This window comes from Triticum dicoccoides, chromosome 4B (genome assembly GCF_002162155.2).
Source record: "Triticum dicoccoides isolate Atlit2015 ecotype Zavitan chromosome 4B, WEW_v2.0, whole genome shotgun sequence".
Lineage (NCBI taxonomy): Eukaryota > Viridiplantae > Streptophyta > Magnoliopsida > Poales > Poaceae > Triticum > Triticum dicoccoides.
The window spans coordinates 158,670,808-158,679,366 of NC_041387.1; the positions used below are offsets into that span (position 1 = coordinate 158,670,808).

The 8,559-nt window shown below is 46.4% G+C and overlaps 1 long non-coding RNA gene across 1 annotated transcript; it reads right to left on the reverse strand.

The window, feature by feature from the left end:
- Nucleotides 1-266: 266 nt before the first annotated feature.
- On the reverse strand, nucleotides 267-4,916 carry LOC119293490. The gene is made up of 4 exons (XR_005143085.1): nucleotides 4,633-4,916; nucleotides 3,868-4,214; nucleotides 820-1,022; nucleotides 267-309 (listed from the first exon to the last, which is right to left on the reverse strand). It is a non-coding gene; the product is annotated as an uncharacterized LOC119293490 (long non-coding RNA).
- Nucleotides 4,917-8,559: the final 3,643 nt, after the last annotated feature.

The window sequence follows — 8,559 nt, forward strand, 5'->3', positions numbered from 1 at the left end:
CCATTTAATATATTTTTTCTTATATCAATTCATTTTTATAGAAAATCAAACACAAATATATTTATGTGACCAATATAGCATATTCAACACATATTACCAATAGTCATGAACACATATATATCGAACACATATCCAACACATGTTACCAATAGTGGCAAGTTTCATCCATACATATACATAGTTTCATCAATATTACACAGTTTCATCAATATTACACAGTTTCATCATAGGTAGCAAGTTTCACAAAGTCAAAACAAAAACTAAAGACAAGCACTCCATCAACCCAAGCTTCCGTGATCTGAAGCAAATCTACAAAATGGGAAAGAAGAAAGTTAGAAGAAGACTAGAAGAAGAAGATTATTATGATGCAACTAAAATGTGAAGATTATTATGATGCAACTTATATCTATAAAATAGGCCATTTTGGAGCTAAGTATGGTTATTATGTCATTTTTGAGCTAACTAAGCATACTAAGTCATTTTGGTGTAAAAATGCTATGTAAGGTCATTTTGGAACTAATAAGTTTATTATGTCATTTTGGAGCTAGCTAAGCATATGAAGTCATTTCGAAGATAAAATATGTCATTTCGTAAGTCATTTTAGAGCTAGCTAAGCATATTAAGTCAATTAGAGAAAAAAAAAATGCTAAGTATAGGTCATTTTAGAGCTATCCTAGGTTAAATAGGTCATTTTTGAGCTAGCTAAGCATATTAAGTCATTTTGGAGGAAAAAATGCTAAGTATAGGTCATTTTAAAGCTATCCTAGGTTAAATAGGTCATTTTGGAGCTAATTAAGAAAAGCACTAGGCAAAACTTACCGTCAACCCATAGGTGAAGGATCAAGGTTCTTGCTCGCGGTAGTGGCCGACGAAGGAGGATCAGGGTCTTGCTCGCGATAATGGCAGACGTCGAAGCTTGTCGGGAGTTATGTTGCACCAAATTAAAGATCATTTGCAATGTCTCGTTAGGATGAACGCACGGGGAGGTCGTCGAACACCAGACCCTCATAGCAACGAAACAACTGCACATTTAAATCCACCTAATCAACCCAAATATATTATGGTGTTTTTCATATCAAAATCGGAAAATATATGACCTAACTCATAGTTCATAAATATATGACCCCGTCGGCATCTTCATATATAATTGAACTTATAACACACATGTATACATGTTGTAATTAGAACAAGAAAAATACAGTAGTAACTCATCTCAGTTAGTAATTGTAGACCATTTAGTGAAATAGGTTCTTTGATGTTAAATGCTCCACTACCCTTGCATTCTAGCCGACAATTAATTCTGATTTAACATTGTATGTAACCGTAACTATGGATGTCCATGTTCTAAATTTCAGAAGAATATTTTAATGTAGATGTCTGCAACATTAAAATTTATATCTAATATTTTTGTGTGTATTTTAACAAAAATATGAAGGAGTGCACGTTTCATTTATTATTTCAAAATTATGACCCGCACATTAGTCTCATTCATGTAATGGGAAAAAACAAAGTATTCCATATTCAAATGCTAGTATAAATATTTGCATTAATGGAAACAAACTTGGGAATTTCTAAAATTTAAAGAGGGATTTGATTGATATTATTTAGTTACAATTTTATGCTAAAAGAAGTCTGGGAGCAAAATGTTTGCACCTGATGTGGTCTTATTAGTATATTTTTAGGCAAGATAATGAAGACAAAATAACAAATCTATATGTAGATATGTTTGATTTTTCTTATCACAAATATGTCCTACATACGGTTCCTCTGCCTTAATAACACCATTTCATATTTTTGCATACACCTAATTAAATTGTAAATATGGAAAAACTGTTGCTCAAGCCTAACTTAATTATATGCAGTACAAATTATAGGACATAACTGCTGGCTTTTAGAAAATATGAATAACGTCAATACCCAATCACAGCCAGTTCAAATGAATCCCTGGCCCAATATGCTCTTTAAGGTACAGGGGGAGAGAAAATTTCCATATACATTTAGACATAGTAGAACATGAGCTGAAAGAGTAGCTATGAGCTTAGTTATAAAACTGGAAGTTGCTAGTGTATGTATAATTACATACTTATATTTTTCTCATCTCTTCATTGGGAGATAACATGTATAATTTAGCATGTATATCTGCGGACATAGAAATTGGTCAGTTACAGGATGTTGATCGGAATATAATTGGAAACTTTGATCGCAAGACATACTATACTTCTAGCCAATTATTTGTATCTTCAAATCCTCTAGTCAAGAAATCAACCAAATCATCAATAAATATTATAAGGGAAAGAAACAATGAAATAAAAGGATCTGCAAGATAATGTCTTTTCAACAAAATAGCAGTGCAACACACCATTTGTACAGAAAAACTGTATGTAGCTATCATGCATGCATATGATACTTGATCCTTAATTTCATCATAATCCAGTGGAAGAGACGAAATCATACATCTATGTAGGACGTATATCACTGTCACCCATCTGCCCATGGCATTCAGACACGTTGTTCCCAGCCGTTGCACCACCATCTTGACACATGGGCACCTCACGCAACTACATGAGGATGATTGGTGGTGGAGTCCGTAGCAGGCTGCATGTCGATGTCCTCGCCCGACAAAAAATAGTGCTATTGTTGGTACCTAATGTTCTCTAACTGTCTTCCAAATAGAACTACAAAGGTATGACCAGATTGCCTATAAACAGTGGGATAAATAAATGGAATATGTTTTAGTTTGATTTTTGAAAGACATAGTTGAACTCTGAGAAACCAAATTCTTAAATGAGGTTAGAGAGGTCGGCCAGGTTACATAGCTATTCTCTCTAGCAAACAACGGAATCAAAGTAGCAAGTCTCAGTGCACGGATAAGTTCCGAAATAATGACAACTTATTTCCATTGTCTAGAACTAAGCATCATTTTCCAAGCTTGAACATTATTAAAGCAATATAAATTTAATCACAGTGCAACTCCATATATGTATAAGAGGCGACGTCAAAATCCCAGCCACTAATTAGCAATTATGTGAAGCTCCAGATGCCCCAAAGGCATGGACGTACTGCAAACCTGTTCATATATGCTCATTACGTTTGACTGGAATCATCCCCGGAATCAGCTCGACACTGGCGTTAGGCTGCGTTTCTCGATCTTCTCTACGCGACCGATGGAGTGGCAATGGAGAGGGCGTGGGTGGATCTGCAGGACATAATGGCCGAACACATGTCAGCAAGGATACCATGACGGCATGGGAAAAGAGGAGATCAATTGCTCGAGTTGGTGGAGAAGAAGCCACAATAGATGGCGCCAAGCACAAGCATGGCGGCGGCATGAGGACGACAAAGCCCGCAGACCCACTAGGCCTCGGCAGACTCGCTAGGGCTTTTGCTTTAGATGATCCACGATCTATGGGATTTTTCTTTACGAGCGGTGATCTTATTAGAAAAAAATAACGTGAAGAAGAAGGCTTAAGCCTTGCCGGCGTGGAGTGGCACAGAATCCTCGGGGTAGGGCGAGATATTAGGAGTCCTATTTTTCTACCATACCAAATCAAGCTTGTTACGGCAAGGCAGGAATTGCAAATTGTATTTGCCTAGCTACGTGACCAGATTGGACTTGCCTTTTCTAAAAACCAGATTGGACTTTCTTTTCTAAAAACCATATTGAACTTGTTGCCCATATAAGATTGCAGTACCCACATAGCAAAATGCATTAACTTGTGATTCCAGAATTAAACAACCAACAACCTGCGCCAGGGTAGGATTTTGCACGCAACAAGTACTCTGAAAATAAACTGCACACATGTACAGAACAGAGAACATGAGCCAGGACACTGATCCATAGGGAAGAAGAGAAGGGGGTGAGCTCACCTTGCAGTTTAGGCTTCGGGGGCGTGGTCGTCCTGGTGCCGCTCCTAGCTTGGGAGCGTCGCTCGGGCATCAATGGCGCCGGGGCTAGCTCCTCTGAGACATGGGGTCGCAGCTCCTTGAAGAAGGCGCGTCGGACGGCGGCGAAGATGGGATCCGGTGGGAAATAGACCGGGCTGACGGGGGCAGGGCGGTGGTCGGCCTGGATCCGGAGCAGCGACCGACGGGGACCGGCGCAGCCGGCCTTTATCCTTGGGGTGGCGGGTGGCGACCGGCGGGGAGCCTCCTGCGCGCGCCCAGCAGGCCTCCCCTCCTCCTGCTCCTCCTAGTCCTCCTCCTGGGTAGGAGACCTGCACAGTCCATTGCTGGTGAGATCTAAGCCGCCACCTACCACTACCATCTCAAGTTTTTCAACACTGAATCCCAGACGAAATGAAGCGTAGCACATAGGCTTATCATCGCTGTGAAGCAAGCTAAAAACAATAGACGGTCCTAACAACAGCCAAACAGAGCAGGGGGGAATCCGGCATCAAAAGCGGGCGCGGCACCTGACAGCAGAGACGGGCAGGAGATCCGCGTGAATTCGAAAACTCGCGTCCGTGCGGTGCACCCGCCCCCAGATCTAGCGGGCGCCGCTAACAAGGCCCAGGTCCCCGGGGTGGAGATCCGGCCATTCCCCTGCCCAGAGCGGCAGCAAGCGCGGATCCAGCGGCAATCGCAAGCAAGCAGAGGCAGTATCGGTCGGAGGAAGAGGAGCTTCGTACGAACCTGGGTGAGGAGGCGGGACGGGCGACAGATCGGGCGACGCGAGGCGGCCCGCCGGCAGGCGCGGCTGGCGGGCGTCGGCGGGGGCGGCTGGGAGTCAAAGGGGATTCCACGCGCGAGCGCGGGGAGGGAGGGAGCAAGCAAGGAATGGGGGTGGGGCGGGAATGGACCGGCGGGATGGCCTATCCTCCGGCCATGTAGGGGAAACCGACGGTAGCAGCGACCGGTGAGGTTGGCGGCGAACCCTATCCAGCAGCACGCACGGGAGTGGGCTGAGACTGATTCGGGGTGGCTGGGGTTTTTTTAGGGAGGCTAGGGGTTTTCTTTTCTTTAATTTTTCACTCTTTGCTTTTTTTTAGCAAAGACAGAGATAGTCCCATCTCTTTGCCATCTGCCAGCAGATGGCAAAGAATCTTTGCCGTCTGCTGGCAAATGGCAAAGAGGTGGGGCTGGTACACCGTTACACTCTTGACGGCCATAGGATTTGCCAACCTCTTTGCCATCTGCTGGCAGATGGCAAAAATTATTTGCCATCCACTAGCAGATGGCAAAGAATTGGCTGATGGCAACCACGTTCTTTGCCGTCTGTCGGTTCTTTGCCATCTGTTTTTTATAAGCAGATGGCAAAGACGTTCTTTGCCATCAGCTGGCAGATGGCAAAGAGCTGGCTGATGGCAAATTCCCTGTTTCCAGTAGTGAAGGGATTTCTTCCCCCAACCTTCATGGTTCCGGTACGAGCCGGCTCACCACCTATAAGGGCGGAAATTAAGCGGAGAGCGTCCCCAGCCCCTCCAAAGGAGAGCGGGTATGCCTTGTCTCTTATTTGATAAGAGGGCTCGGATTTCCAATTCATCTGTGTCTCCGGGGGCTCCTGGAGTTCTACGGCCTCCAGTTGCACAACCTTATGCCTGCCTCCATTTTGCATATTGTGGGCTTCGTGGCCCTTTGCGAGTTGTTTTTGGGCATCGAGGCTCATTTTGCACTATGGAAGAAGTTGTTCTGCCTTGTGCCCCGTTCTCAAGAGGGGTCAATATATCAAGTGGGAGGAGCCGAACTATGGCGCATCGCCGGGACCGGATATCTATCCGGGACCCCGAAGAAGGCATCCGAAGACTGGCTTTCGGAGTGGTTTTATATAGAAGATTCCCCCTGCCGGACCCTGTTCAGATCGGCCTCCCTGAGTTCAATAATGCTCCTTTGAAGAAACGCCTAAGCTGGCGTCCACGGAGCCCTCGGAAGGAAAATGACAGGGACGTCCTTTACCTGATGAGCCGGATAAGGTTGTTGGCTCATTCCGGACTGACCGTGATCGGGGTCATGGCCACATGCATTATGTGGGGGGTGCAGCCGCTCCAGTATAGAGGCCTCCCCATGTGGGATTTCAACGGGGAGGATGATGCCACCCGCTGCGGCCGTAAGGGGCCGGGATCGGTCGCCGATCTGACGAAGATCTTGTCTGTGTTGTACAAGGGAGAAGAGGTGGAATTTCTCCGCGTCAATCCACAGGACGGATTTTCTATGTCCAATCATCCAAGCTGGATAAGCGGACATTTATTTTTGCCTATCCGATCCATACTCCCATAGTCAAGTATCTCATTTTGTGATTTCGGCGCAGGAACTGCGCCAGGCTGTAAAGGACATAAACAGCCCGCCTCCACAACCCGAGGATCCAGAACGGTTCCTCGATCCGACCTCCCAAGAGGATCTGGACATATCAGTGGAGCTGATTGATGGGGTATTTCACCAACTGAGCATTGATAATGCCTTGGTCGCCATTACGACTGATTACCCCGGAATACTTCCAGCCTCACAAGTAATTGAGATCAAAGTCCCAATACTTTGGAAATGACCCATCCGTGCTTATTTTTGATCACCGTATACCGGTGACGTTTCGCAGGGGGCGCCCTTGAGGCGGAAGGCCGAGCCCGCGGTGGCTAGCCAACAAGGGGTAGCACGGCCCAGCAGGCTTAAAAGAAGTGCGGTCTGGATTGAAACTCCGGCGCAACGGTATGGCGTGCCACCTTACTCTCAGGCTTTATTCCTGGGAGACATACTGACGCTCGTGCTTTTTCAGGAAAAAGAGCACTCGCCGGACTGTATCCGGAGAGGTTGCCAATCAATCCTCCGCTCGTCAGGCTCCCAAGCCAGGTCTAGAAGCGGAGGCGAACACGAGGCATGCTTCGGATGCTCCTCCGACAGAGGATGCCGACTGGTTATCTGCCACCAATTCCGAGGTGGAGAGTGCCATGAATCACAGGCGTCACCGGACAGTTCCTCGTGACACGTGTTTCTCCCTAGAGGCATTGGATACCTTTAATTCAGGAGATGCGCACCTCCGTGCCGCTCAAAATGGTCTAGCCAGAGCCACGGAGCAGTATGTAAAAGACATACGGGTGAGAAAATTTGACAGTTATACATGCCAGTAGCCCCCGAGACTTGAAATAGTTAGAATAACTGATTTAAGGATCATTTATTATGTAGGATCTTACAGAAAAGAATACCCAACTGTCCCAGGAGCTGGAGGATTGCAAGGCCCAACTTGAGGTCGCACTAGCCGCAGCGGGGGAAGCCAAAGAGACCCCCTCTGGTAATATATGCTTCAAAAGATAAGTAACTTGTGAAGTGCGGCGTGTGTAGAGGTCTGACAATAATATTGCAGATGGCGCCGGGATAGATCCGGAGAAGCAACATCTCATGTGCCGGTTAAAGGCAGATGAGAATGTGCTTACAAGGGTGAGGCAAGAGAAAAATAATCTCCAAGATGCCACCACCCAGCTGGGTGAGGAACTAAAGGATGTTCGTGCCCAGCTGTCTGACTCCGTTAAGGAGAATCGGCGGCTTTGACGCGACATTTTTAGTAAGTGCTTAAATGAACTTTTGAAAAAAAGTTCAGTGAGGAAGTCGACTAACAGAGTTTTATCTGTAGGTATGCTCACAGGCCGTCCTGCAGAGGAAATGCCCGGTTCTACGGGTGACCTTCTTCTCGAGCTCTTACAACTGCACGAACGAGTTCGACAGTTGATGAAAGGCGTCGCCCAGGCCTCGTGGCCCTCTCTCTCCGCACCCGAAGGCCTTGGAGAGCTTGCAGAGAGGCTTCAGGGAGTGCGGCGGTGCTTCCGATTATGGAAGATATTGGCCTACAGTCAGGGCGCCAGGGAAGCCTGGGCCATGGTGAAGACGCGGTACACGAAGGTTGACCCAAACCACATGGCCGAGGTCGGACCTACGGGGCCCGATGGGAAGGAGATCCCTGTGAGCTTAGTGTACGGCCAAGTAGAGTTGGCCGCTAAGTATTCCCAGCAGGACTGTAAACTAGACAGCCTATTAGATGGCATTGAAGAGGAATATAATCAGTCGGATTGACTATGTAATTAAAGATGACATGTAAGAACGCTAGCTTTTGGCTTCACCCAGTCTGAGGTACACATCCGGCTGACCCGGTAGTAACAATCGCAGACCTGCTCCCTTTACCGCCTAGCCGAATAATCGGGAACGTACGGGTAAGCACAGGAGCCAGGCAACCCAGCTTGGGCAAAACTTAAGTGATATCGATGCATATAATGGTGAATAAAAGGTACACGCGGAAGTGTGACACATGTGTTGGGCATGAAGCCCGTATAAATAAACTTATGTTAAAGAAGCCCCCAGGTATGATGAGCGCGGATAGCGCGTCAAGTGTTTGCGAACGATGCGCGAACAAGCTTTCAAAGGCTGCAATAGAAAAGGAGGGAGGAGGAGAGAAACAGAAGATAGCTAATATGTAAAATGTAGACGGAGGAAGGAGACGAACTCAGAATCCGGCGCTAGGCGTAGAATCTTCGGAGACGGGCTGCGTTCCATGGGTTTGGCTCAAGTCGATTATCCGACGCATCTCGAAGACGGTACACACCACCGGTCAGGACTTGGTCGATGATAAAGGGACCTTCCCAT